Source organism: Protopterus annectens, chromosome 16.part0 (genome assembly GCF_019279795.1).
Source record: "Protopterus annectens isolate FY-2018-M chromosome 16.part0, PAN1.0, whole genome shotgun sequence".
NCBI lineage: Eukaryota > Metazoa > Chordata > Ceratodontiformes > Protopteridae > Protopterus > Protopterus annectens.
The window spans coordinates 31,237,669-31,263,503 of record NC_056750.1 but is presented as its reverse complement, the minus strand read 5'-3'; the positions used below and the strand labels follow the sequence as shown (position 1 = coordinate 31,263,503).

The window sequence follows — 25,835 nt, the reverse complement described above, 5'->3', positions numbered from 1 at the left end:
CTTGCCTACCCAATAGTGTCCACAGGAAAGCTGAGAGGATACCTTAACTGAATATATTCCTAGTTACCTGAGCTGAGTTGGTTGCTGAGCTAAGCTGGCCAGTTCACAAAGACCTAAGATTCTATGTACACCAAACAGCAATTCCTGTATGGGTTTTCTATGCAGTCACTTAGCACTCTATTGTACAAGTTGCTGAGACCACAGAGTGAAGTAACAGTTATCTGAGCTCTGCTGGTCACTGAATTAAGCCCGTTGCATAACTAGACCCCAGCTACACCAAGCAGCATTTCCAGTGTGTGGTATTTCCTGCGACTGCCTACTATGTAAGGCTATGCTCAAATTACCTCTTGTAAACATACACATCACCATGCAGACATACGCATCCCTTCCATTTGAGTCTCTATATAATGTGCCAGAAGACACAGTATCATGAAGTAGATATAACAGGCAATATATATACATTGGCAGCCAGATACCAAATACTTTAAGAAAAAATTTAGAGGGGACCCTTTTCACCCTTGACCAGCAAGACTCACCCCAAACACCACAAGGACTAATTTCTTCTCTCTGGGCAACAGTCCTTTAGCGCATTTGCTCCCACTGGGGTAACAGTCAGGTGCAGGGAATGGTGCTGTTATTTTTTGCTTATACCCAAACTCCCTGTACATGCATACCAGGCATTCATGTGGAAAGCATGTTGTGGTGGAGTGGTTCTGGAGTACTTATCGCTCCTGCAAGTATTATGAGCCGCAAATACTCTTGCCTGTTCAGAAGAGGCACTCATATATATTACTCCAGTATCCACCTGAGAAATCAGTGCAAAATGACTGGGCTGTCAGACACAGCAAACGTTCTCAGCCCCTCCTCAGACATGCACCCAACACCACACCATCCCTGGGATGGGAACAAACTGTCTCAGCCCCTCCCCAGACATGCATTCAACCCCACACCATCCCTGGAGTGGAAGCAAACTGTCTCAGCCCCTCTTCAGACATGCACCCATCCCCACACCATCCCTGGGGTGGGAGCAAAATGTCTCAGCCCCTCCCCACACATGCACTCAACCCCACACCATCCCTGGGGTGGCAGCAAACTGTCTCAACCTCTCCCCATACATGCACCCAACCCCATACCATCCCTGGGGATGGAGAGAACTGTCTCAGCCCCTCCTCAGACATGCACCATATCCCACTCCATCCCTGGAGTTGGAGCAAACTGTCTCAGCCCCTTCCCCAGACATGCACCCAACACCCATATCATCCCCGGAATGGGAAGAAACTGTCTCAGCCCCTCCCCAGACATGCACCCAACCTCCACACCATCCCCGGAGTGGGAGGAAACTGTCTCAGCCCCTCCCTACACATGCACCTAACCTCCACACCATCCCTGGGGTGGGAGCACACTCTCAGGTACTTCATTGCTCTCCTTCCCAACAGTAGCTTCAGCAAGTGCAAGAAGTGCTCATCAGACTTGCGCTGGTGTTTGTCAGGACTTTGTCTCTTTATAACAATAGAGTTTGCTACTTAGAAAAGTCTCGACAACGTGGTCAGAATGTTATGGTAAAGCAGACTATAAATGATTACTGAGATTATATAAGGCTCAGTACTGTGGTGGGGCAGCAGGATAAATAAGAAGTTATGTACTCACTATAACGTACCATCTGAGTAGGTATCTTCATTTATCTGCAACCTTTGGGTATCGGATCTGATCTCGGATCCGAGCCGGCAACTTATTTCACAGCTAATAGATCCGGGCTCCTAGCTCCTCCCCTTACCCATAACCCCCTGCTAACCCTGACTGACCTCAGATCAAGTTTGCCCATATATAAGCAGCTAACAGGCTAGATACGTCCCGAAGGAACTAAGGAAGGGACATCCAGAACTAAAATTCGAAGGTCAGGGGGAAGGAGGGGGGGGGGATGGTTGCAGACAAATGAAGATACCTACTCAGATGGAACGTTATGGTGAGTACATAACTTCTTAATCTGAAGTAGGAACTTCATTTGTCAGCAACCTTTGGGATAGAGTCCTCAGCTACCTAGATCTTGGGCGGCCTTCATGGAAGGATGTTCCAGAGCACTGCAGAGCCAAAGGATGCCCTCCCTCTGGAGATAACATCCAGCTTATAATGGTTGATAAAAGTATGGGATGAGGACCAAGTGGCTGCAGAGCAAATATCATCCAACGATACTCCAGACCTAAAGGCAACAGAGGTAGATATAGAACGAGTAGAATGCGCACATACTGCCTGAGGTGTGGGCCTTCCAGAACTTTCATAGGCCAAGAGAATGCACTGTGATATCCATCATGACAGAGTGACTTTAGAAACAGATTTGCCTAAGTTAAATTTGGCAAAGGAGATGAACAACTGGTCAGATTGTCTATGACCAGCCATCCTATGAATGTAGAAGCGCAGTTGTCTGTGCACATCTAACGAATGCAGTTTGTATTCTCCTTTGTTTTGATACTTAGGAAAGAAGACAGGCAGGTTAATAGATTGATTGATATTCGCCTCTGAGGCCACCTTAGGAAGAAATGAGGGATTGGTCCTGAGGTATACTCTATCCTGGTGGAAGGCCAAGTACGGGGGTTTTGCACAAAGGGCCTGAAGCTCAGAAACCCTTTTCGCTGAAGTAATAGCGACCAGGAATGCCATTTTCCAGGATAAGTACTTAAGATCAACCGAAGCGGCAGGTTCAAAAGGGGGAGCTGTCAAGGCCTGTAAGACTAGTGATAAATCCCAAGGGGGTACAATGTCTTTGATAGGGGGGTTTTGCACAATTTTGCCGTGATCAAAGGCCCTGATTCATGTCCCACATGGTAATGAGAAATAGCTGCTAGTTGAACCTTGACCACTGAGCAGCTAGCCCCCTGATGAAAAAGACCTGTAAGGAACTCCAACACAGTCGGCAACGGTGCTGTGAAGGGATCTAAATTATGATGCTCCGCCCAGATGGAGAAACGCTTCCACTTACTGCGATAGACCCTTCTAGTGGAAGGTTTGTGTGCCGCTACTAGTATGGCTTTAACTGGGGAAGAGATACCGGGAGTCCTGACTAGGAGTGGAACTGGAGCAGCCAAGCTGTCAGCTTTAGGCTGTCCAGATTCGGGGTCGGGAGACCTAGTGTGTGAGATATTAGATCCGGTAGGGGATCCAGAATCCAAGGAGGATTCCCCAGGTGAGACCACAGGTAAGGGAACCATGTTTGATGAGGCCAGAATGGGGCAATGAGGATCATTCTGCTCCCCAACCGACTAGCTTTCTGTATGAGTTTCAGCATCAGGGGTAGAGGAGGATACGCATAGAGCAGACCGGGAGGCCAAGCATGCACCAGAGCATCTCTCGGGGATTCCCCGAAGGGGGGAATTAGAGCGAAGTAGCTGTTGCATTTTGTATTTGAAGGAGAGGCAAAGAGATCGCAACAGGGTTGCCCCCACACGGCAAAAATCCGCTTTGCTACCTGGGAATTGAGAGACCACTCGTAAGGTGAAAGGATGGTGCGGCTGAGTCTGTCCGCTAGTATGTTGGACCGTCCTGGAATGTGCGTTGCAATAAGAAAGCGGTTGGTGGAGATTGCCCATTCCCACACTCCCATGGCCTCTCAACAGAGGATAGGACCTGGTTCCCCCCTGTTTGTTTATGTACCAGACAACTGACATGTTGTCCGTCTGTATCGCAATAGTTCCTACAGGAAGAAGGTTGTGAAGTGCCTGCAACTCCAAGAGCACCACCCTCATCTCCAGAACATTGATATGCAAAGAGGTCTCTGTGTCGTTCCACGTGCCTTGGACCGTCCTGCCTGAGCAATGCCCCCCCCACCTGAGGCGAGAGGCATTCGTGGTCACCGTGGCGAGGGGGAGAGGCGTGGAGAAGGGACGTCCTGTATGGAGGTCCGGGGAGTGGAGCCACCACAAGAGAGCCCTCCTGCAAGCCCTGTTGAGGGGAATAGGATGGCTTAGGGGGTAGTGTAGAAAGGACCACTGGACTTGAAGGGTCCACTGCAGGACCCTCATGTTGAGACGAGCCAACGGCAGAAGAGTGATTGCCGCCGGCATGGAGCCTAGAGCCCTCAGGACCAACTCCGCCAGTGGAGCTTCTAATTGGAGGATGGCCCGCACATGAAACCTCAGGCTTTGCAGTCGTTCCGCAGTCAGGAATGCTAGAAGGTACCTCGTGTCTACTTTGGCCCTTATGAACTCTATCACCTGGGTCGGCACAAGAGAGGACTTGTCCATGTTGATAGTGATGCCCAGCTGGGGGGCAAGTCAAAGGAAGTAGTCCGTGGCTGAGCAGAGTAGATGCCTTGTTGGGGCGGTCAGGAGCCAGTCATCCAGGTATGGAAAAACCTGTATTCCCTGGAGTCTCATGTGGGCCGCTATCACTGCTAATACTTTGGTAAACACCCTGGGGGCTGTGGTGAGACCAAAGTGAAGGACCCTGAACTCATAGTGACCGGCTCCTAGCCAGAAGCGGAGAAACCTCCTGGATCTTCTGTCCATCCGAATGTGGTAGTATGCATCCTTGAGGTCTATTGAGCACATCCAGTCATTCTCCCGCAGAAGGGGGAAGATGGATTGAAGGGTGACCATCCGGAATTTTTGTTTGGTTACTAACAGGTTCAAAGAAGAAAGGTCAAGAATTGGCCTTAAGTCCCCCATCTTTTTTGGTACCAAAAAGAACCTGGAGTAAAACCCTAATCCGAACTGGCCTGGGGGGACGGGTTGGATGGCTCTTTTTTCTAGGAGCTGCCGAATCTCTGCAGCTGCTACCTCCCTCTGATCGGGTGGTACATCGGGGAGGTTTCTGATTTTGGGGACGTGATGCAGAGGAATGTGGTAGCCTCTGGATATGATGCGAAGCACCCAGCGATCCGTTGTGATGGACTCCCAATCTGCCAGGTGCCTCGAGAAATGCCCCCCGACTGCCTCCAGAGTGGAGCAGTCGGGCCACCCCTCAGCGTTGCTGCATGGGCCAATCAGAGAAGGATTCTCTGGACCCAAAATTTTTCGGGCCCCCTCTGCCTCTAGGGCGGCATCCTCCCTGTCCTCCTCTGCCACAGAAGGACTGGTTGTCTGGAGCAGGTTGGGAATGCTGTGATTTCCAGAACCACATCTTCTTCTGTCCCTTTTGGTTCTTGGAGAAGGACCTCTGGGGAGCAGAGAAGCGGACTCCGATGGCAGACAACATCTTCCCGTCCTTTTCGCTCTGGACTAAAGTCTCACAAATGGTCTTGCCAAATAAGGCAGAACCATCAAAAGGGGCATTCGCAAATGACTCCTTGAAGGGTTCCGCAAAGTCACAGTGTCGGAGCCAGGCCTGACATCTCATGACTAGGCCTGCTCCACTGGCTCTAGCGGCTCCCTCTGTGGCATGGGATAAAAGCCGCATAGAGGTATTTGATATTGATCTTAGAGTGGCCATGCGAGTGGAATACAACTGCTTGTCTTCCGCCGACATGGACTCCGGGGAGGAGGCAGCGTACTCTTTGATAAGGTCTCGCTGCATCCTAATGACATGTGCCATGTAGTTCAGGGACCATACTGAGAAGACCCGCTTCCCTAGGTGATCCATCGAGTGGGACTCTTTGCTCGGTGGATGCACAGAGGGGCTCTCCTGAGCTAATTCCCTCTTGGTGGCTGCCGCCACCAACATGGCATCTACAGGGGGACCCTTGCTCCAGTGGGACTTCTCTGAAGGGGGGCTCAGAATCTTATCGGGGCATTTGGGAACTGGCTCCACAGTGTCCGGCTCCTTCCACGCCCTGATGGTAATCACATCCACCAGGGGGTCAGCCGGAGGGGACACCCAAGAGGTAGACGGGCCTGCTTCGAACGCCTCCAGGAACACGGATTCGTCAGAGGAAGCCTTGGGGGCAGACCACCCCCCTCGATCCTAAGCATTTCCATGATGTCTCCGAAGGAGACATCCTCGGGGGGTGATCTTGGGGAGCCTTCCCCGTCATCCAAATCCGTATCTTCTGTTAAGGACTCGGGGGAGTCCACGTGCCTCCTCTTACACTTCCGCTTGTGAGGAACATCCTCGGGGGGCTGTCCGAGGAGGACTCACCAGCAACGTCCTGTTCCAGTGGAATGACCTGAGACGTCAAAGCAGGCTGTCCCTGAGGCCGAGTGACAGAAGCCTGACCCAAACGAGAGGGAGTGCGGGATGGAGCTGTAGCAGTGAGCGGGGGGCTGGATGCCCTCAACAGTGCCCTCTCCACCACCTCGAATGCCAAGGGAGAGTCACTCTCAGTGGGATCCAAGAGCCAACCCTCGCCCAGATTCGAAGGGCGGATCGGAGCCGGCGCCGAGACCAATGGATCCGAGATGCCAGTGTACTCCGACCTGGACGAAGCCGAAGGCACAGTAAACCCCCCGGATCCAAAGCTCAGAGCACAGCTCCGAGAGCTCAGATCTGACAAGGATGGATCCGGCAAGCTCGAGGGGAGAGTCAGCGCCAAAGTACCCGATAATGTTGGCGCTGACCCGACCCCAACTCCGATGCTGCCCGGCTCCGAACGCTCTGAACCCAGGGAGCTATCGGGGCAAAATAGGGTGTTGAGCTCCCCCTCGGAGGGGGGGGGAGGCAAGAGCACTCCCATCTGCATTTGGTCCTGGATGAATCTTCTCATCACATGGTCCAAATCGGCTTCCGACAGGCTGCATGTTGATCTCGACGAGGCCACCGAGGCAGGCTGGGAGTGCTGCCTCGATGACCTCGATGGAGATCAGGTCTCCCCCTCCTCAGGACCTTGTGAAAAGCATGGAGACCGGGTACGAGAAGGAGGAGACCTAGACCTGGAAGACCTAGAGGGAAAAGCCCGCTTAGCTGGGGGGGGCCGACGCGGAGGCCTCGGCCCTCTGCTTATGGTGCTTCTCCCTCTTCTTTTCCTTCCTGGCCTCCCCCTCCTCCAGCGCAGAAGCGGGAGTTTGAGTCCCGGCCGGGGGGAGAGAGGCAGGAGTGGCCGCCACCAAGGCCTGGGAGGAGGCCACAGAAGTACCGGAGGCCGAAGCTGAATCCGGGGGCAAACGTCCCGTCATGATCAGCTTCGACCTCCGGTCCTTCAGTGCCCTGGGGTTGAACGCAGTGCAAATCGTGCAACCAGAAGATAGGTGTTCAACCCCAAGGCACCGGACACACCGAGTGTGGCCATCTGCTGGTGAGAGCTTATGGCCACACTCGGTGCACTTGGAGAAAATCAACTTTGGGGCCTCAGACATTTTTTTTTTTTTTGGCTACAAAAAAAAAAAACACACTCACACATAAGGCCCCAACTTACAAGAGCACACTCACACACTACGAACCAGCGAAGAGAGGGGAGGTGAACACAAATTACCACAAAAAATAATTAAATATAGGATTTTTAACACTAAGGAACCTAACCACACAAACTTTAAGGGGATTTATATGTAATAAGTAAATCAAAACCACTTATCTGAGCAGGAGCTCGTAACCTAGCTGCTGAGTCTAAGCGCGGCAAACTAGATCTGGGGTCAGTCAGGGTTAGCAGGGGGTTATGGGTAAGGGGAGGAGATAGGAGCTCGGATCTATTAGCTGTGAAATAAGTTGCCGGCTCGGATCCAAGATCAGATCCGATACCCAAAGGTTGCTGACAAATGAATTTCCTACTTCAGATGGATAGTTGTGTAAGTAAACTTACCATAATAGTTAATGATCTAATAGATCACTGTTGCAGGAGCTGGATGGTTACACCCTGCCAAGGATATGAACACCGGCCAATCTTCAAAGCTTCAGGGCACCTGCCATGCACTCCAACCACTGGCAGGCTATAACCCATACAGCTTCAGCTACTGCTATGGTGATCCGGTGTTGAACATCATATCCTTCCATGATCCATCCCTTTGTAAAACAAGCCAGACTTTTGGGAGGAACAAAACCTTCTCCACAAGGGTAAGTAGTGCTTTCATGCTGGCTGCATTAATAAAATTTCATACTAGAAATTATAAGGTATACCCCCTCCTATCCAATTTTGGGACCCTCTGTCTGCATAAAGTATGGCTAATGCTCTGATTTATTTTTAGTAATTACCCATGTCACTGTTTCTTGTTAATATTATGACTGGAGTTGACCAAAATTGTCTGATGCCTCAGTGACTTTTTGCTGAATCAGACATCAGTAATACGCACCATATAGCCAGCAGAAATTAATCATCTCAAATGTAGAGCAGCAGAATCTATTAATTCTTCAATGTCTTTAGTTATATTTACATGCCACCCAGGTTACTAGTCTGAATTGTATGATCTTGATAACTGAGTCAGTTAACGCATATTCTTGACTAACAGTATCTCATAAATATTGCAGTCTAATCATGAGCCTCTGTTTGTCTCTTTGGGTCTCCCTCCCTCACTGTTGTCTTTAGTGGCCAGATCAGCATGGTTAGGTTTCAAAACTGATTCAAATCAATAGGCACTGTCTCAGATCAATTGTCTCCTGCAGTGAATTACTCATTTGCAGGAGAACTGTGTATGTCCTGTGCTGGAGAAAACATTTCAGAGCACAACAAATGGAAACTGAACATAGGTGATAATTTAAATGCCTGTATATGACCATCCGAAGTTTATCTGAAATACTAACTAAAGAAAGAAAAGAGATCTTCCACAGATGGAAGAATAAATAGGAGTAGAATAGAGCTGTTAAAGATAACTGAAAAATCTGAACATTAACCTTAAATGGGAATGGGGAATATTACTCAAAATGTGAGCTTTACATCCATTTATAGAAAATCAGGATCAGTTACTGATTATATTTTTGTAGAGAAATGGGCAGAAGATAGTTATCAGATGATGTTGCATACCAGAGTGAAAAGTAACAATCAATCACTTGTTTTAGAATTAAAAGAGAATATATGCAGAGAAAAGGGAAACAGAGATCCACATGAAAAAAAATACACAAAAAAAACAACAACATTTTTATCAAATTAAGAAACAGTTAAAAAAAAGACAAAACAGGTGAAATTAATAATAGCAAAATATTGTAAAGAAATAAATAATAGAAAATATGATACAGAATACAAAGAATTATCACAAAGGTTTAATAAGGAATGTTATGCCTTAATAAACTCTCCAGAGCTCGGAGGAGTTGGTTAAAGAGTAACAAGATGCAAGAATTTAAAGGCTTAAAATAAAGAGAAAATACAGAAATTTGACTGAGAAGGAAAATGCAGGCTTATGCACAGAGAAAGCTGATGAGATGATTCAAAATGTAGAAAGTAATTACGCAGTTTGGCAGTTAATGGCTATAGGTACAGGGATAAAGTTATCTTCTGGAAATTATCAAATCTCTAGTGAAAAGTGCTTGTTATATTTCAAAGAGACGTTCCAAGCAATGCACAACTGCAGGGCCAAAAGGTAACAATTCTCAGCAGTGGCGTAACTAGGTAATCATTTAATTTAATTTAAAAATAGTTTTTAGGGCATTCTTCTTTAAGAAGAAAGAAGTGTAGTCTGACATCATTATCTTCAAGTTTGGAACCAAAGCAGACGGTTTTGGCGGACTACGAGTGAGCGGTTCGGTTTAGAGGAGGACTACTTGGAACTGAAACGGACGGACGGAAGATGGGATTTCAGAGTGAGTAATGCGTGGAAGATGGGATTTCAGAGTGAGAGGTGTGTGTAGGATTTCAGAGTGAGAGGTGTATGTGTGGGATTTCAGAGTGAGAGGTGTAGGTGTGTGTGTGTGTGTGTGTGGATTTTATGTGTATATATATATATATATATATATATATATATATATATATATATATGCTATTGCTCATTATGCCTACTGTGCATGGAGTTTTTTTTTTTTGTGGTAAAGTCACTGCTCTGTGATGTAGTATTTGTAACTAATCTGCACTGATCTCTGATAAATAATTTTATATTTTGGATGCTGCTTTATTAAAGGCATTCAGTTATGCTATTTAAATCTGTTTGTGTTGTATTGCATATTTATTCCATTAGGCAATGTGGAATGAATCTTTTTATGGACCTTTTGTTTTAATCTTTTGTATGTACTTTACAACTGATGCAGACAATAGTATAAAACAAATGCAATCTGCACAGACAAGATGAAACAGGGAAAATAAAATTTATTTTCTGTGAAGGAGAAAAGACACTGAAAACTGGAATGGTGACAAGAAACAAGGGTCTACTTCAAGCCCCAATCACTTTAATACCACTATCTCATTGCTAATGACTTGGGCATCATCTTGCTGTTTGCATGGCTGGCCACTCACACTTGAATACAAATTGAGGTGAGTTGTGGTAGCCAATAGAAATGATAGTAGCTACCACCTAGCTACCACCTCCCAAATTATGTATTTGTGTTTAGTAATTGTGGCAGCTGTAGGTTGAGAGCGGGAGGGAAAGTTAAGGTTTTAGGCAGCAATCAGGAGGGATTTAAGGTTAAAGAGGGGATCTCTAGATTTAGGAGCAGGTAAGAAGTTGGGAATTAGGGAGCAATCAGGGACTTTAGGTAAAGGGAGAGGAAGGATCTTTAGGTTTAGGGGTGAGTTTAGGGTATGAGAGCAGGAGTAATGTTTTATGATTAAGGAGCAATTGGGGACTTTAGATTTATGGGGAATAGAGTTTTGTCTTAGGAAGTGATTGGGAATTTGATGGTTAGGAGAGGTATGCTATGATTAGAATTAGGGACCAGGTGGGAGTTTTATGGTTAAAGTAAAGTTTCTGGTATGACTATATAGTTCAATAGTGATGAGCTGTGGGAGAACTAGGCCATTCACCAGAACCAGGCTAGTGGGAGTTAAGAGAGTTAGGGTACTTGTCAGTTAGAGCAAGTGGTAATGAGCAAGTGTGTAACAAGCTGCCAGCATAAGAGCACTTGTCATAAACCTAATTAAAAACTGTGTTCTAGTGTGTGTGTGTGTGTATATGTGTTTGTTTTTTTATCACGAAATTTGTTTTGATATGTCCCTCTAGCTGGTCAAACAGATATAGTACTTTCTGTTGATTTATTAGATGGATTTCATCTTGTATTGACAATATTAATACATTTAGGTTTCTGAGATGGAGGTCACTATGACATCACATATCACGTGGCTGTGCTGTATTGATAGCTGAGTGATTTTTGTGGCCAATCAGATTCTTTCTTTTGTGACTGCCATTTTCTAAAAGCTTTTATATGTAAATTAGGAAGTAAAGGTAAACTAAAAAAGTCATGCTAACAGTTACCAAAGAAGGCTGGGTGTAGGCAGAAGGTAACAATGAGAAGATAAGAGATTATAAATCCTCCTCTCACCATTGCATTTCCCTTCACTCCATAAACTGGCTTGAACTCCCCTTGATACTGAAAATGAATGCCAAGATAGACTTTTAACAATATGCTGGATTTTGGCATTTTATGATTCTGCTTGAAAGATGAAAGAAGGCAAAATGTCCTTACCCATGCTGTTCCTATAAATATCTCTACCACTTGTCAAAAATATATTAATCTGCAGCTTAATGGAACTCTGCAGAAATATATTTTCCACTGCACTTACTCACACATTAATTTATAGACTTATACTTTTGTTTCATCCAGTTTCATATAACTGGGAAGCAAAATCTTGCCCTGGCAAGCAGTGAGTACAAGCTAAAGAAACAATCCTGTATAATTTTAAACAATGGTTTAAAGTAAAGGATACACATGGATGTTTTCAGTTTAATTCAATTACTTACTGTCCTCCCATGTTACAAAGACATGTCTGCATTATTTCTTCCTGGGCCTCTGCTGAAAATTGTTTTTTTTGTTCCAAGTCAGACTGTCCTGATTAACAAATGTTAAATAAAATTGACAGGCATTTGAATTTTCAGACTTCAGGATTCCGAATATTTAAGTCCTTACATATTTGATGGTGCAGTGGTAGCCTCTGTTGAAAATTGTTTTTGTTCCATCCATTTGGCTTCGGTCATCTCGATGGCTTGGGTTCCTGAGGGGGTTAAAGTTTGCCTCAGGGCACTTCTAACGTAGTTACGCCACTGATTCTCAGAATATTTTACAGTCTGCTGAAAATTCACTGAAGAATCTCTAAGAAGGATTGGGTAAAATGTTAAGCTTTAAGTTTAAAAAGATTTCCCCTATAGCCGGAAGAAGGAATAACAGAAAAGAGAAAACATTTAGCAATTTACAATCCTTTTTCCTTATTGGATATGTTACTGATTTTTTTCTTTGATAATATTGGAGCAGTTGCAGTTGTAGGCAAACACAGTAGGTTTATCAAAGCTACAGTTACATATTGAAAACAGGTCAGCCCTGCAGGTCTGCTGTCTGATGCAACTCTTAATTAAAAATATATAGATATTAGAGTAAGCTTTTTCTTACCTGTATGGAACTAGAAGCACCTTTTAAAGTAAGATGGATGGGTATTGTGGTGAATAATATTTGATAAGGGACATTTGAAAAATGTAACTCTTGCATAGCCAATGTGGCAAGAGAAAGGAGAAGAAAAAAGGTAACGTCATATGTTTTAGTCTTAAATTAAAGGACCAAATATTAGAATAGAAAAGGTTTTATATTAGCAACAGTGTGCATACATTGTTACATGATGGCAATGAACTGGTAGAAAGTAGCTGAACTGGAAGCGAGTGTTGATGGTAGTGAAAATAAAAACTTTGTGAACTGAATCAGCATTGCAACATACAAGGGGAAATTGTAGCATACTATTCACCTGTGTGTATCCTTGGAAATCCACTTAAATTCACCCATTTTAGTCTAACTGCAAAGACTTACTGTAACTACTGAAAGTACCTCATGAGTGGTCAGGTATTTTTAATCTGTCTCTATCCAGTGCTGCTCTTCTTATGCAGGCTGCAAACAGTGTGTTTCAGTTGTCTGACTATAGCTTAGTGATGGGTGGGTTTTAAACATGAGGCAGGTGTAAGCAGGTACCTTGAATTGCTAAGCTATCATATTTAGTAGAATACTGAAAGTATTCATTTTGTAAAGGAAACAAGCTCAAGAGCAGGCTGCATAATGACTGTCATAGTAGCTTATATCATGGGGATTGTGTCTGTGTAACAAACCTGTGTCTTATCTCTAAAGGCTTTGGATACTATTTTATGCATGCCATTTGTAAAGAGGCACTCATGGAAATACAGGAGGACGGTATAAATAGTAAACTGCATATTTTAGTTATTAGGTGGAATGTGTCTTTAGCAGGAATGTGGAAATACTAATTTATAAGGTTAATCACTGCTGTATCACAAAAGATATAACATCTATAAATAGTATGTATATATATATATATATATATATATATATATATATATATATATATATATATAAAATTTCCCTAAATACTCGACTGCACTTTCTTCAAATATAAGCAAACCAAACCAAAAGGCAGGAAATGTGAATACTCCAGTGGTGGACAAAAAATATAAAATCCAATGTTCTAAGTCCATTTATTTGTGGAAAACACACTTTTTTATTTATTTATTTACATTTGTTGACTGGGAGTGTCCAACTGGACGTAGGTCCATTTTCAGCGGAGGCCCGGGGAGAAAAGCTCCACAGTTAAATATACAGACAGTTGTTACATTGGATTTACATAGCAATTAACAATTTGATTAACATAGCAATTAACAATTACAAACATAGTTACAGAAGAAGAACATAGTACATCAGTAGACAACTAGAATCTTTATCTGTAACAATTGTTACAATAAGAAGTTCCTGCTGTATAATAAGTAGTAGGCTTATGAGCATCCGAGCTTGCTATAATCAAGGTACTAGAAGCACCTTTTAAAGTAAGATAGATGGGTATTGGGGTAGAAAGAAAGGTAGTGGGTGGATGGGGTAGATGATATTAGAGTGGGAGTTGCAAGGGCATAGCCAGCATGTTTTTAGGTGCGCTTTTAGTAAAGTTTTGAAGTGGGTGCATGATGGTACGGAGGTAATTGTGGGTGGAAGGGAGTTCCATAATTTGGCTATGGTGCAAGAGGATAGTGCTTCACCAGCAGAGTTATTGGCTTTAGTGATCTGCAAGTGATTTTTGTTGCTGGATCTTAGTGGTCTAGTGGTGCGATAGGGTTGGAGTAGATTCTGAAGGGATGGGACATTTAGTGGATGGTTTACTAGTTTGTGGGCGAGTGTGAGTTGATACCATTAAAGGAAGTGAGGGAGAACAAGCCAGCCCAGTTCAGAAAGTGAGAGACAGTGGTGACTACGGTAGGATGCCCCTGTGGCGAATTTGGCAATTTTGTTGTAGCAGGTCTCTAGCTTGCTTAGATCACATTGCCTTAGGTTGGTATATATTGAAGAGGCATAAAGCAGAATGGAGGTAAGGTGGGAATTTGCTACTGAAATATTTGCTGCTTTGGTGAGAAGTTGCTTATTTCTGTATAACACTCCTAGTTTTTTGTGGACTTTTTTATGGTCATGGATATGTGAATGTCAAATTTTAGTTTATTGTCTATTTCCACACCTAGCAATTTGGTGTGTTCTGTTGGGTATATAGTGGTTTTGTCTTTTGCTGTGATGTTAAAGTGAGAGTTGTTCTGGGTATGTTTGGTGGGTTGGAAGATGAGTAGTTTAGTTTTGTTTGGGTTGAGTATTAATTGGGCATTGGATAACCAAGTTTCAACAGAGGAAAAGGCTTCCTGTGTGACTTTTTGCAGTTTGGGTAGGGACTGGGCTGAGCAGATGATGGTTGAGTCATATGTGTATTGTATAAGTGTGCCATGTTTGGTGGCAGAGGCTAGATTATTGGTGGAAATAGAGAAGAGTAGGGGTCCAAGGATGGATCCTTGGGGAACCCCTATAGGGACAAGTAGTTGGGAAGATATGTCATTCTGCCATACAACAGATTGTTGGCGGTCAGACAGGTAACTCTGAAACCAGTTGGTGACTGATTTAGAGAAGGATAGGTTATTGAGGAGATATGAGTTGTTTGTGTGGGACTATGGCAAATGCTTTAGATAGGTCTAGGAAAGTAGCAGATGAGAGACAGACATTGTTTTTATGCAGAATGATCGTGTTAGTAAAGGAGAGTAAGGCAGTAGTGGTGCTATGGTTTGGTCAGAAACCATGCTGAGTACAGGAAAGGAGGTTGTTAGTAAGGAGGTAGTCTGAGACCTGAGAGTGAATGCATCTCTCTAGTATTTTGAAGAGTGGAGAGAGAATAGCTATGGCTATTCGTCTATAGCTAAACTTTATTTAATCAAAACACATATAAAATTAGCGCTTTTGTTTATACCATAAGAAACATTTTCAGGCAGTTTGAAAGAAAGCAGTCCATGTTTAAATACCTTCAATTAGTGATGACTTCATACAAAAAGCACACCCCTTATGATTTCAGCCAATTAGAACACATCTCTGCATGCATATTTATGAATATTTATAAATATTAATAAATATTCATGAATATTTATAAAATCTTTAAAAAACATAAAATTAACATTCCAGCACATCTCAAAATTTGAATATATAGCATATTTATTAAATATAAATACAAAACAAGTGTTTACTCTAAAACCTTATTCAAAACAACTCAAGTTTACATGTTTCCATAAATATTAAAGTAAATATTAAAATAAATCAGCTCATCTTTCCAATGCCTTCAACCTAAGAATAGTTTTGACAGAAATAGATTCATTGAGACCTGGCCAAATGTTAGCCCTTAAACATAGTTGCCATGTCAATTCTTTCCTCTCTAGATGTAATTACCATACTCTGCCCCTTTCACCAACCTTCACTGAGTCCAGCACAAAGAACTTAAAAGAATGCTCATGAAAATCCATATGATGCTTGGCAAGAGCATTGGTACTATCATTTTTTTCTGATTGCTCTAAGATGTTCATAAATATATTTTTTTAATTTCCTTTCCATTTTACCAATATTAAAAGCTCCACATAAAACACACTGAGCGCAATATACCACCCTCTCTGAATAACAATAAAACTTTTCCACTGGTTGAAATTTAAAACCATTAATCACTGTCTCAACAATCTCTGCAACATAGGGGCAAAATGGTCAGCACCCACATTTCTTCATAAAACGCTTCCCCCCTTATACTTTCTTTTTCAAACAAGTCCTTCAATTTTCTAACCCTGTGATACACAATTACAGGTCCAGCACCTATTAGACCCCCATTTCTCTTTCATACTGTACAATTTTCCAATTTTTCTGTATAATATGCCTGATATGTTTGCTGTTAGTCCAAAATGCGGTGACAAAGGAGCATGAATAGTTGTTCTGATTTACAGATTTAACACTTAGAGCCTCAGTACCAGCTTCAATACTTACATCACTTGTTTTATTAATATCAATTTCCACTGCCAACCTAACACTCTTCCATCCTTTAAAGATGGGTTCAAAATAACCACTTTCTCTTTTATTAATAACTTCCAACATAATCTCATATACAAATGAGTATGAGTAACCTCGCTTTAAAAACATATCTTTCAATGTCTCACGTTCTTCTAAAAATAACTCAAATGTTGACACCATTCTTGCCGTCCTCATGAACTGCCCTTTAACAACTGCTCGCTTCTGCTTGAATGGGTGGGTACTTGAAAAGTGTAAAACACCATTCGAGTACGTCTCTTTTCGGAAAATTCTAGCAATCAGAAAAATGATGGTAACAATGCCCTTTCTCTCTCTCTCTCTGTCTCTCTCTGTGCTATATATTCAATTTCTGAGATGTGATGGAATGTTGATTTTTATGTTTTTTAAGGTTTGATAAATATCCATGGATTTTATTAATATTTGTAAATATTCATAACTATGCATGCAGAGATGTTGTTAAATGACACTGTCAGGAAGCACAGTCAGCAAACACAAAATGTTGAGTATAGGACTCATGTTAGAATGTCGACTGTCCAAAATGTTGACACTTATAGCATTGCACACACTTTCCTGAAACACTACAATTTCAAAACCTTGAAAACTCAAATAACAGAACATCAAAAGACATGTTTTTGCAGGGGGACCAGCACCCCTGCATCCCCCACACAACCTATTAATTATATATACCAACCACAACATCACAGTACAGCTGAAAATGGGTAACACTCCACTCCCTGATGCACTGCAGTCTTGTGCAACCACCTATATGCACTGTGCAATATTTCACCTTTCACCTTTTTTAGTTTTTCAATATTGTGGTGTTTTGCTTAAGTGAGTTTGATGCTCTGACTGTTGACATTTTCGATACTCAACATTATAAGATCCCTGAGTATGATGATATAATTAGTCAAGACAGGGCAAGAAGAATGAAGCAGAAGGAGTAAATTAAGGAAGTAAGCCTACTTTCACTAAGGAGCCTTTAGCAACTGATAAGAGTTCCTAAAGTGTAGAAAATGTTGTAGGTGAGGACACATTTGCAACTGAATCAATTAATTCTATAAGGAGAGAGTGGACAGTTGAAGGTCCTCTGAAAAACAGGATGGTAACTTGATTTTGAACAGTGTCACATCCTACATCCCTAGAACAGACAAATAAAGAAGTTATGTACTCACCATAAAGTTCCATGTGAGTTGTTCATCTCACCTTCATTCTCACAGATGGGTTCGGTGTCGATCCTTGGCACTGAGTCGGCCTACTACAAAGCTCGAGGTCTTCAGCCAGCTCGAGGCCAAGTCCCTATCCTACGATGCACCTGGAGTTACCTCAGATCTTGTTTGCTGTGTATAATAATACCATGTGTCATTCTATCACTCTTTAGGAGAAAACCATAGAAAGACTGAGCAACCAGGAAAAATCTAGTATCTCGGTTCTCGAAAAACTCTGGAGGGGTAGAAGGGTGGGAAGTAAGAATGAAGGCAAGATGAACAACTCACATGAAACATTATGGTGAATACATAACTTCTTTATGTGAATTTGTTCTATCTCACCGTTCATTCTTACAGATGGGTAGCGTCCTAAGCACCATCTTTCTCGGGTGGCTCACAGGAGTACATTTTTAGGATGGTAGACCCAAAGGAGGCCCTGTCCCTGGAGGCTTTGTCAACTTTGTAATGAGTGATAAAGGTATGAGGTTTTGACCAAGTGGCTGCTGCACAAATGTTGTCTATAGGAAGCCTAGCAGAAAAGGCAGAAGATGTGGACACTACTCTGGTAGAATGAGCCTTAATTTTGTGTTGTAAGGGCATATTAGCAGCTGAGTAAACAAATGTGATATAATCAGATAACCATTTAGACAGTGTTGTTTTTGCCACTGGCATACCTTTTCTGGAATCTGAAAAGGAAACGAAAAGCTGTTCAGATTTTCTGAACTCTTTTGTTCTATCCAAGTAAAATCTGAGCTGTCTATGAACATCAAGCTTGTGCAGCATATACTCTAGATTGTTTGTGTGTTTAGGAAAGAACACTGGCAAATCTATGATCTGGTTAATGTTAGTTTCAGTACAAACTTTGGGTAAAAATGAAGCATTTGTTTGCAGGGACACTCTATCAGCATGGAAAATCAAATAAGGAGGTTTTATGGACAGGGCCTGAAGCTCTGACACTCTGTGGGCAGAAGTGATGGCTAGTAAAAAGATAGTCTTCCATGACAAATATTTCAAATTACATGAGGAAGCTGTTTCGAAAGGTGGGGGAATAATGCGAGAAAGCATAACATTTAGATTCCAAGGAGTAAGGGAATTTCACAGGTGGTCTGAGATGAAAAGTCCCTTTGAGAAAGGCTTTGGATAATTTGTGTGACATTACGTTCAATCCTTTAAATCCAAGGTAAAAGTTAGAGAGCAGCAAGTTGAACCCGAAGTGTTGCTGCTGCTTCAATTTTATTGAAAATCATAGTCAAAAACTCTAATATGGAGGCAATAGGGGCTTGATAGGGATCAATGTTATTTTGAGAGGCCCATATAGAAAACCTTCTCCATTTGATAAGATACAGTTTCCTAGTAGAGGACTTATGAGAAGATATCAGTATCTGCTGGGCTTCATTTGAGAGGTTATGGAACCTGGCTATGTTGGGGAATTGGGGCAGCCAAGCTGTCAACTCCAAGGACTGAAGAGAGGGATGAAGAGCCCCCGACAAATGCGTCAGAAGATCTGGAACTGGGTCCAGAAACCAAGGGTCTTCCAATTGATGAATTCGAAGGAAGGGGAACCAAATCTGACAAGTCCAATGAGGGGTTATTAGAATGATGGTCTTTCCCAGGGATTTTGCTTTCTGCAAAACTTTGGGTATCAAAAGAATTGGTGTGAATGCATATAGGAGACCCGGAGACCAATCGTGTATGAGTGTGTCCCTTGGGGCTTCTCCCAGAGGGGGAATCAGGGCAAAGTAGCTTCTGCATTTTGTGTTCATGTGGTTGGCAAAAAGATCGCAGCAAGGCTGGCCCCACCTGTGGAAAATTCTATTTGCTATCTCTATCTTGAGGGACCACTCTTGAGGCAACAAAATTGCCCTGCTCAGTTTGTCTGCTATCACACTGGATTTCCCCAGGATGTGCATTGCTAACAGAAAGCGCTGGGTGGATGTAGCCCACTGCTATACTCTTAGAGCCTCGCGACAAAGGGGGTAGGACCTGGTTCCTCCTTGTTTATTCAAGTACCAGACCACTGACATGTTGTCCGTCTGAATCGCAATTCTTCTCAGAGGAAGAGAGTCCTGGAAGTACTGCAATGCTAAAAGTACCGCTCTCATCTTCAGGACATTGATATGCAGATGCATCTCCTGTTCAGTCCATGTGTCTTGGGCTGTTCTTCCCTGAAAATGTCCACCAACCCTATCAGGGAAGCATCTGTGGTCACTGTGGCTGCTGGTGGGTGTAGGACAAAAGGACAACCTATCTTTACATGAAGAGAGGTCAACCACCACTGAAGATCCTTTTTGCATGTGTTTGTGATCATTATGAGATGAGACATTGGAAGCTCTTGGTAAGACCATTGAGTGAATAACAGCCATTGCAGAATCTGCATGTGCATGCGACCCAACGGTATCACTAATATTGCAGCTGCCATCATGCCTAACAATTTTAGCACTTCTGATGCTGGAGCCTTGTCTTTGGACATGATATTGTGAACCTACTGATAGAATAGTAAGACTCTTTCTGCTGGAAGTCTCAAAGTGGTGGTGGTGGTGTCCAATTCTGCTCTGATAAAAATGATATGTTGCGATGGCAACAAGGCAGATTTTTCTTAATTTATTGTAATGCCCAGATGACTGCAGACAGAAAGAGTGGTGTCCCTGGCTTGTATGAGCTGATGCCTGGTGGTGGCGGTGAGAAGCCAATTATCTAAGTATGGAAACACCTGGAATCCTAAACGCCTCAGGTGAGCCGTGACCACTGCCATACATTTGGCAAACACTCTGGGGGCTGTAGTGAGACCAAAGGGCAGGGCTCGAAACTGGTAATGATTGGCTCCCAGCTGGAAGCGCAGATGATCTCTGGATGGTGTGGCAATTTTTATATGGTAGTAAGCATCCTGGAGATCTATTGAGCACATCCAGTTGTCTTTCCCTAAGAAGGGAAGTATCGACTAAACCGTGACCATCTGGAATTTCTCTTTCTTGACAGATCTGTTTAGTCTGCTGAGGTCCAAAATAGGTCTCCAGTCCTCTGTCTTTTTTGGAACTAAAAAGAATCTTGAGTAAGTTCCGGATTTTATCTGGTCTGCTGGGACTGGTTGGATGACTCTTTTTCTTAGCAACATTTGGACCTCTACTGTTGCTTGTTCCCTGTAAATGGGTGGAACGTCCGGGATTTTTGTTGTCAATGGAGGGGAAGTGGTGAAAGGAATGAAATATCCTCTGGAAACTATACTTTGTACCCAGCTGTCATTTGTTATTTTGAGCCAGGTGTCTGGATACAAAGATAAGTGACCCCCAACTGCCTCCAGAGCAGGACAGTTGGGCCTCCTTTCAGGAGCGCTGGTAGGGCTTCCCAAAGAACTATTCTCTGTCTCCTTGGTTTTCCGAACCCCATCAGCCATGATTGCAGCGTCTTCCATTATTGCCCCCTCCTCTGCCCCTGGAGGGGGTTCACCACGTGTGCCCTGAAAGGCTCCTTGGGGTTTTCGGAACCACATCTTTCCTCCCCTTTGACCCTTGGGGTAGGGTCTGGTAGGGGTGGAAAAATGGACTCCGACGGCAGACAGAGTCTTTCCTTCCTCCTCACACCTGGTCAAAGTTTTCTTAACTTTGGGCCCGAAGAGGGATGAGCCATCAAAAGGGGTGTTGACAAAGGATGACTTAAAGGGCTCCACAAAGGAACACAAGCGCATCCAGGAATGTCTCCTAAGAGCAATTCCTGTTCCCGCTGCCCTGCTCATTCAATCAGCTGCATATGAAATGAAACTCATGGATGAGTTCACTATGGAATTGAGGGTAGCAAGCTGGGAGGCGACTTTGTTTGAAGCTCCTGCAGCTACTGTACCCTGAAGAGTATCTCCAAACATTTTTAGGAGATCTCTTTGCAGTCTCGTAAAATGAGTAAGATAGTTTAGTGAACGCAAAGCAAAAGTCGCTGAACTGTAGGTTCGCTTCCCGTATCTATCCATGATCCTAGAATCTCTGTTAGGAGGATGGATAGAGGAAGAAGTTTCAGACATCACCTTTTTGGTGGCTGCCGCCACCACCATGGAATCAACTGGCACTCCCTTGGTAAGAAAAGACTTTTCCTGGGGGGCAGAAATAAATGTATTAGACCTCCTGGGGACAGGCTCTATGGTGTCCGGAGACTCCCACACCCTTCGTGAGACCAGCTCCATGAGCTCATCGAAGGGCGGAGACACCCAGGAGGTGGAGGGCTGATACCCAAAAGCCTTCAGGAGAACCGACTCATCTTCAGTAGGGTTGGTGGACTGCTAGTCACCCCTCTGCCTAAGGATTTCTAATATCTCAGCAAATGAGATATCCTCAGAGGGGGACCATGGGGACCCTTCTGATTCATCCAAGTCGGTATCGGATGTGACAGACTCCTGTGGGGAGTCTAAGTGCTTCCTCTTACAGATTCTCTTCCTGGATACCTCATCAGTGGGAACTTCTGATGAGGTCTCGGAAGAGCAGGGGCCACCCAATGGGGCTTCCTGAGGCTCTGGGTCTCTATGCTTAGAAAGGATCTGTGAAGCAGAAGTGGACAAACGTGCTTTTGGGGAGGAGGTAGCTGGACCTGAAGTTGTAGATATCTTAGGAGACATAACTCTCCTCATGGCTTTGAAGGCACCTCTGCTCTGATGAGAAGGGGGCGCTGGTTCCGAGGAAACCATCGATCCCCTTGGCACTGGGACAGTGGGCTCCAAACCAGAGGTAGGAGTCAAGCTCATCTGAGCCGAAGTCCCGAGAGGCAAAGTTGGAACCAAGTCTGTCCGACTATCCACCCCGGACCAGACGGAGAGTGTCGGCTCCTAGACTCCTCGATCGGCGCCGAGGACATCCGAGTAAATGGAGCCGATGACACTGGAACAGGCGAGGGCTCCGAAGGCTCAACAATCATCAAGTCCAACTCTTCCAGCTCTGAAGGAGGAAATGAAGTTGATGGCAATACAGTCTTCGGTTCCGAAACCGCTTGGGTCAAAGCTGGTAAAAAGTTTGCAAAAGCCGGTGCCTGTAGCAACTTCTGCACCACACGATCCACTTCCAAATCAGAAAGGCTGATCGAGGACCGAGATGAATGGATGGATGGAGGCACTGGTTGAAGGACTGGTGAGTTAGGTACCTCGGATACCAGTTCCAGGACTGGGGACCAGCTCCAAAAATACAAGACGCTCGGCTCTGAGGTCTGTGGAGCTGACTTCGATGGTTTTCTTGATTTTTTTACTTCCGAAGAAGTAGAAGCCTTAGAAGACTTTGAGGATTTACTGGACCTGTCCTGGTCACTCAAAGCTTCCTGAAAGGACGGTTTGAGAAGTCCTCTATCTATTAACTTTCTCTTTCTCTACTGAAGCACCCCGGAAGAGAAGGAATGACAAATGGAGCAGCTTTCCTGAAGGTGCAAGGCTCCCAGACAATATACACAATTTACATGGCTATCTGTAACAGACATTTTCTGTCCACATTTTGGACATTTTTTAAACCCTGACTTAGGATGCTTATCCCTATCCTGGTCAGCCATAATGAACTATACAGTCTCAAGGAAAAAAAAAGTACTGTAGTATAACAAAGACACACCCAAAAACTATTTCAAATAAGCCCTGAAAAAAACTATGGGCTAAATATGCTGTGACAAAGTGTCACTATTAAACACACACACACTAACTACTTATCTAAAGCACTCTAAATAGCTAAAAAATATGAAAATACTGTCACAAACTGTCACTGTTCAAAAGCACATAAACTACTATTTAAACTACACTAAATATAACAGGCCTATAGAAAAAAAAATGAAGGCCAAAGAGAGCTATATCTAATTAAGAAAGGCACACCAAAGGGAAAGGGAATGCACACTATAAAGCTATAAAAGCTATAAAAGCTAAAAGCTAACTATAAAAGTAGAGAAATAAAGTTATTTAGATAAATTTTAGAAAAGAAAATTGTACTGGCCCGGGCTATGCGAGGAACCTCCGATCTATTGCAGCGGCAAACTAGATCTGAGGTGGTGCATCATGGGATAGGGACTTGGCCTTGAGCTGTCTGAAGTCCTTGAGCTTTGTAGTAGGCCGACTTGGAGCAGAGGATCGGCTCCGAACCCATCTGTAAGAATGAACAGTGAGATAGAACAACTTCACATCCCCATGTTATGGTGACCAGTTTGAATGGCTGTCTGATGAACAGTATTAAGAAACTTCTTAATGGTGAAATAGTAATAATTTGAGGCACAATGACACTGGGAGAATGTCCACTGAGAATATGACAGCTAAGATAAGGGAGATAATTGCTACATGCAAAAGTCACAGGTTAGAGTTATGTTACTGGATACTCTACCAACCTCCTGTATAAGGTAGCACTGAGGAAATGGCCAGAATAAAAAAATAGTATCATTATGAGACTGATGTTGGAAGCAGGGCACTTGCATGTGTACCTGTGGGAATATATGGCAGCAAATTCAACTTCTGTAAGGATGGTTACCATATTGTTAGATATATACATCTAAACACAACAGTGTATATACACTTCTGCTTGTTAGAATATATGTAGTAAAATATATACATTTAGATGCATGTACATTTCTGTTTGTTAGTATAAATACATTAAAAGGTTAAGGTTTTCTTATTTGGAAATACGTAGAAAATAATAAAAAGAATATGCATGTACTGGCATCCTACTGTGCGTGATACAAAACGTTCCCTGCCTGCTACAGTCTTCAAAGAGAACTACAGATAAGAATGCCTCCCTGCTTCCTGAGTAACCCAGGTGCTGGGATGGCTGGAGACAGGAACAACACCCTAAGTTTAACATTGTTACATAATTCACCTTGAAACAGAACACAAATCATCATATCAACAGACTGCATGACATCAAGCAAATTCCAACAGTATCAACATCAAAAGTCTGCTTTCATGAACAGGATCAGGACGGCACAAAAATGTATATAAAAAAGACAGTGAAACTGAACGGTGTGAGATCTGATTTTTTGTTAGATCTGGTATTTGTAGGAACACATTTGTTCCGAGGCAAATGGAGAATGGAAAGTTATCACCTATACTTGTTGTGAGACGCAAACCTTGCACATTAAAGCTGTAACTATAACAGTATAGTATACGTCATCTGTTACATAGATAAGTTATTTTATTAGTAACTGTGCATAAGTTAATAAAGTACAGTGCTGTAAAGTATAACAGCTTGCAAGGCTCAGTGCCTTAAACAGGCATTTGTTCCAGCATTCTTAAAATTTATCACATATGAGCTATAGAAAAAATAGAAGAGTATGTCAAAAACTAAAAAAAGTAGTGAGTTTTTTTTAAAGGCGGAATTAATTAACATCTTGATAAATCAGACAAGAAACAGGAGTTAAACATACTGATGTGTGGCATGAGGGGTCTTAACAACAACATGAATGATCTGGAGCCAAAGTTGTGTGAGGGAAAATTGGCTTGGCAATCATCACAGAGACATGGTATATGAATCTTGCTATTCTTATAGCTGTGAAAAGTTATACATATTACCTTACTTACCAGACTTGTAGAAAAGGAGGTGCTGTTTCTGGTTATGTCAAGAGTAAGCACAAATCCATTACAAAATATAATAGCGCAGCCTCTGAAATTATATCTGTGACAGTCCTTGGTGAAATAGCTGCAATCCATATAGTTGGTTGTTGTAAGGGTCCCTCATTAACTGGCATTCAGATGAGAAGTTTTGTGCATGAACTGGAAAACCACAAAAAAGAGGGCAATATACTAATAGCTGGTAACTTAAAATTTGCTGAAGTGGAAACTGGAATAGTACTGTACTTTGTCCAAAACAAGATGGGTTATGCTCGACTTTCAGTCCTTTCTGAAAAGCTGATGGTACAAGATGTGTTAACTCTAACTAGATTAGGCAATATTTTAAGGTGTGGTATTAACTAAGGAGGGACTATTATAAAGGATCCAGTGCTTGCAGCTCACCTTGGCGACATAGATCACTGTACTGTGAACTTTAAGATTGTATCTCAAATGCACAAAATGAGGAATCAAAAGGAAAATATATGAATGTACTACTGTACAGACTATACTGAGATCAAACGCAAATGCAAATTAAATGAATGGAATTATGAGTTCTGAGTTGATTCTAAGCGACAAAAAATACACTGAACCCACAGACATCGCCAATATCCTGGCAGACAGGTTCAGTGCAAATTTCTCTCCCCCCCTCCCCCCCAAAAGAGCAAGTATCTATCCCGGCAGAGTGCAGCCTCCCAAGCATCTCTGATGCTCAGGTGAAGGCCGCCCTCTCCAAAGCAAAAAACACTGCTTCCATGGGACCAGATGGCGTCCCGGGTTGCGTCCTACATGAACTCCAAGAAGAACTA

General features: G+C 43.2%; 1 protein-coding gene across 1 annotated transcript in view; it reads right to left on the bottom strand.

Moving 5' to 3' along the window:
- The window catches only part of CFAP77 (cilia and flagella associated protein 77), a 2,131,249-nt gene that overhangs the window by 1,283,178 nt on the left and 822,236 nt on the right, over window positions 1-25,835 (bottom strand). The window lies entirely within an intron of this gene.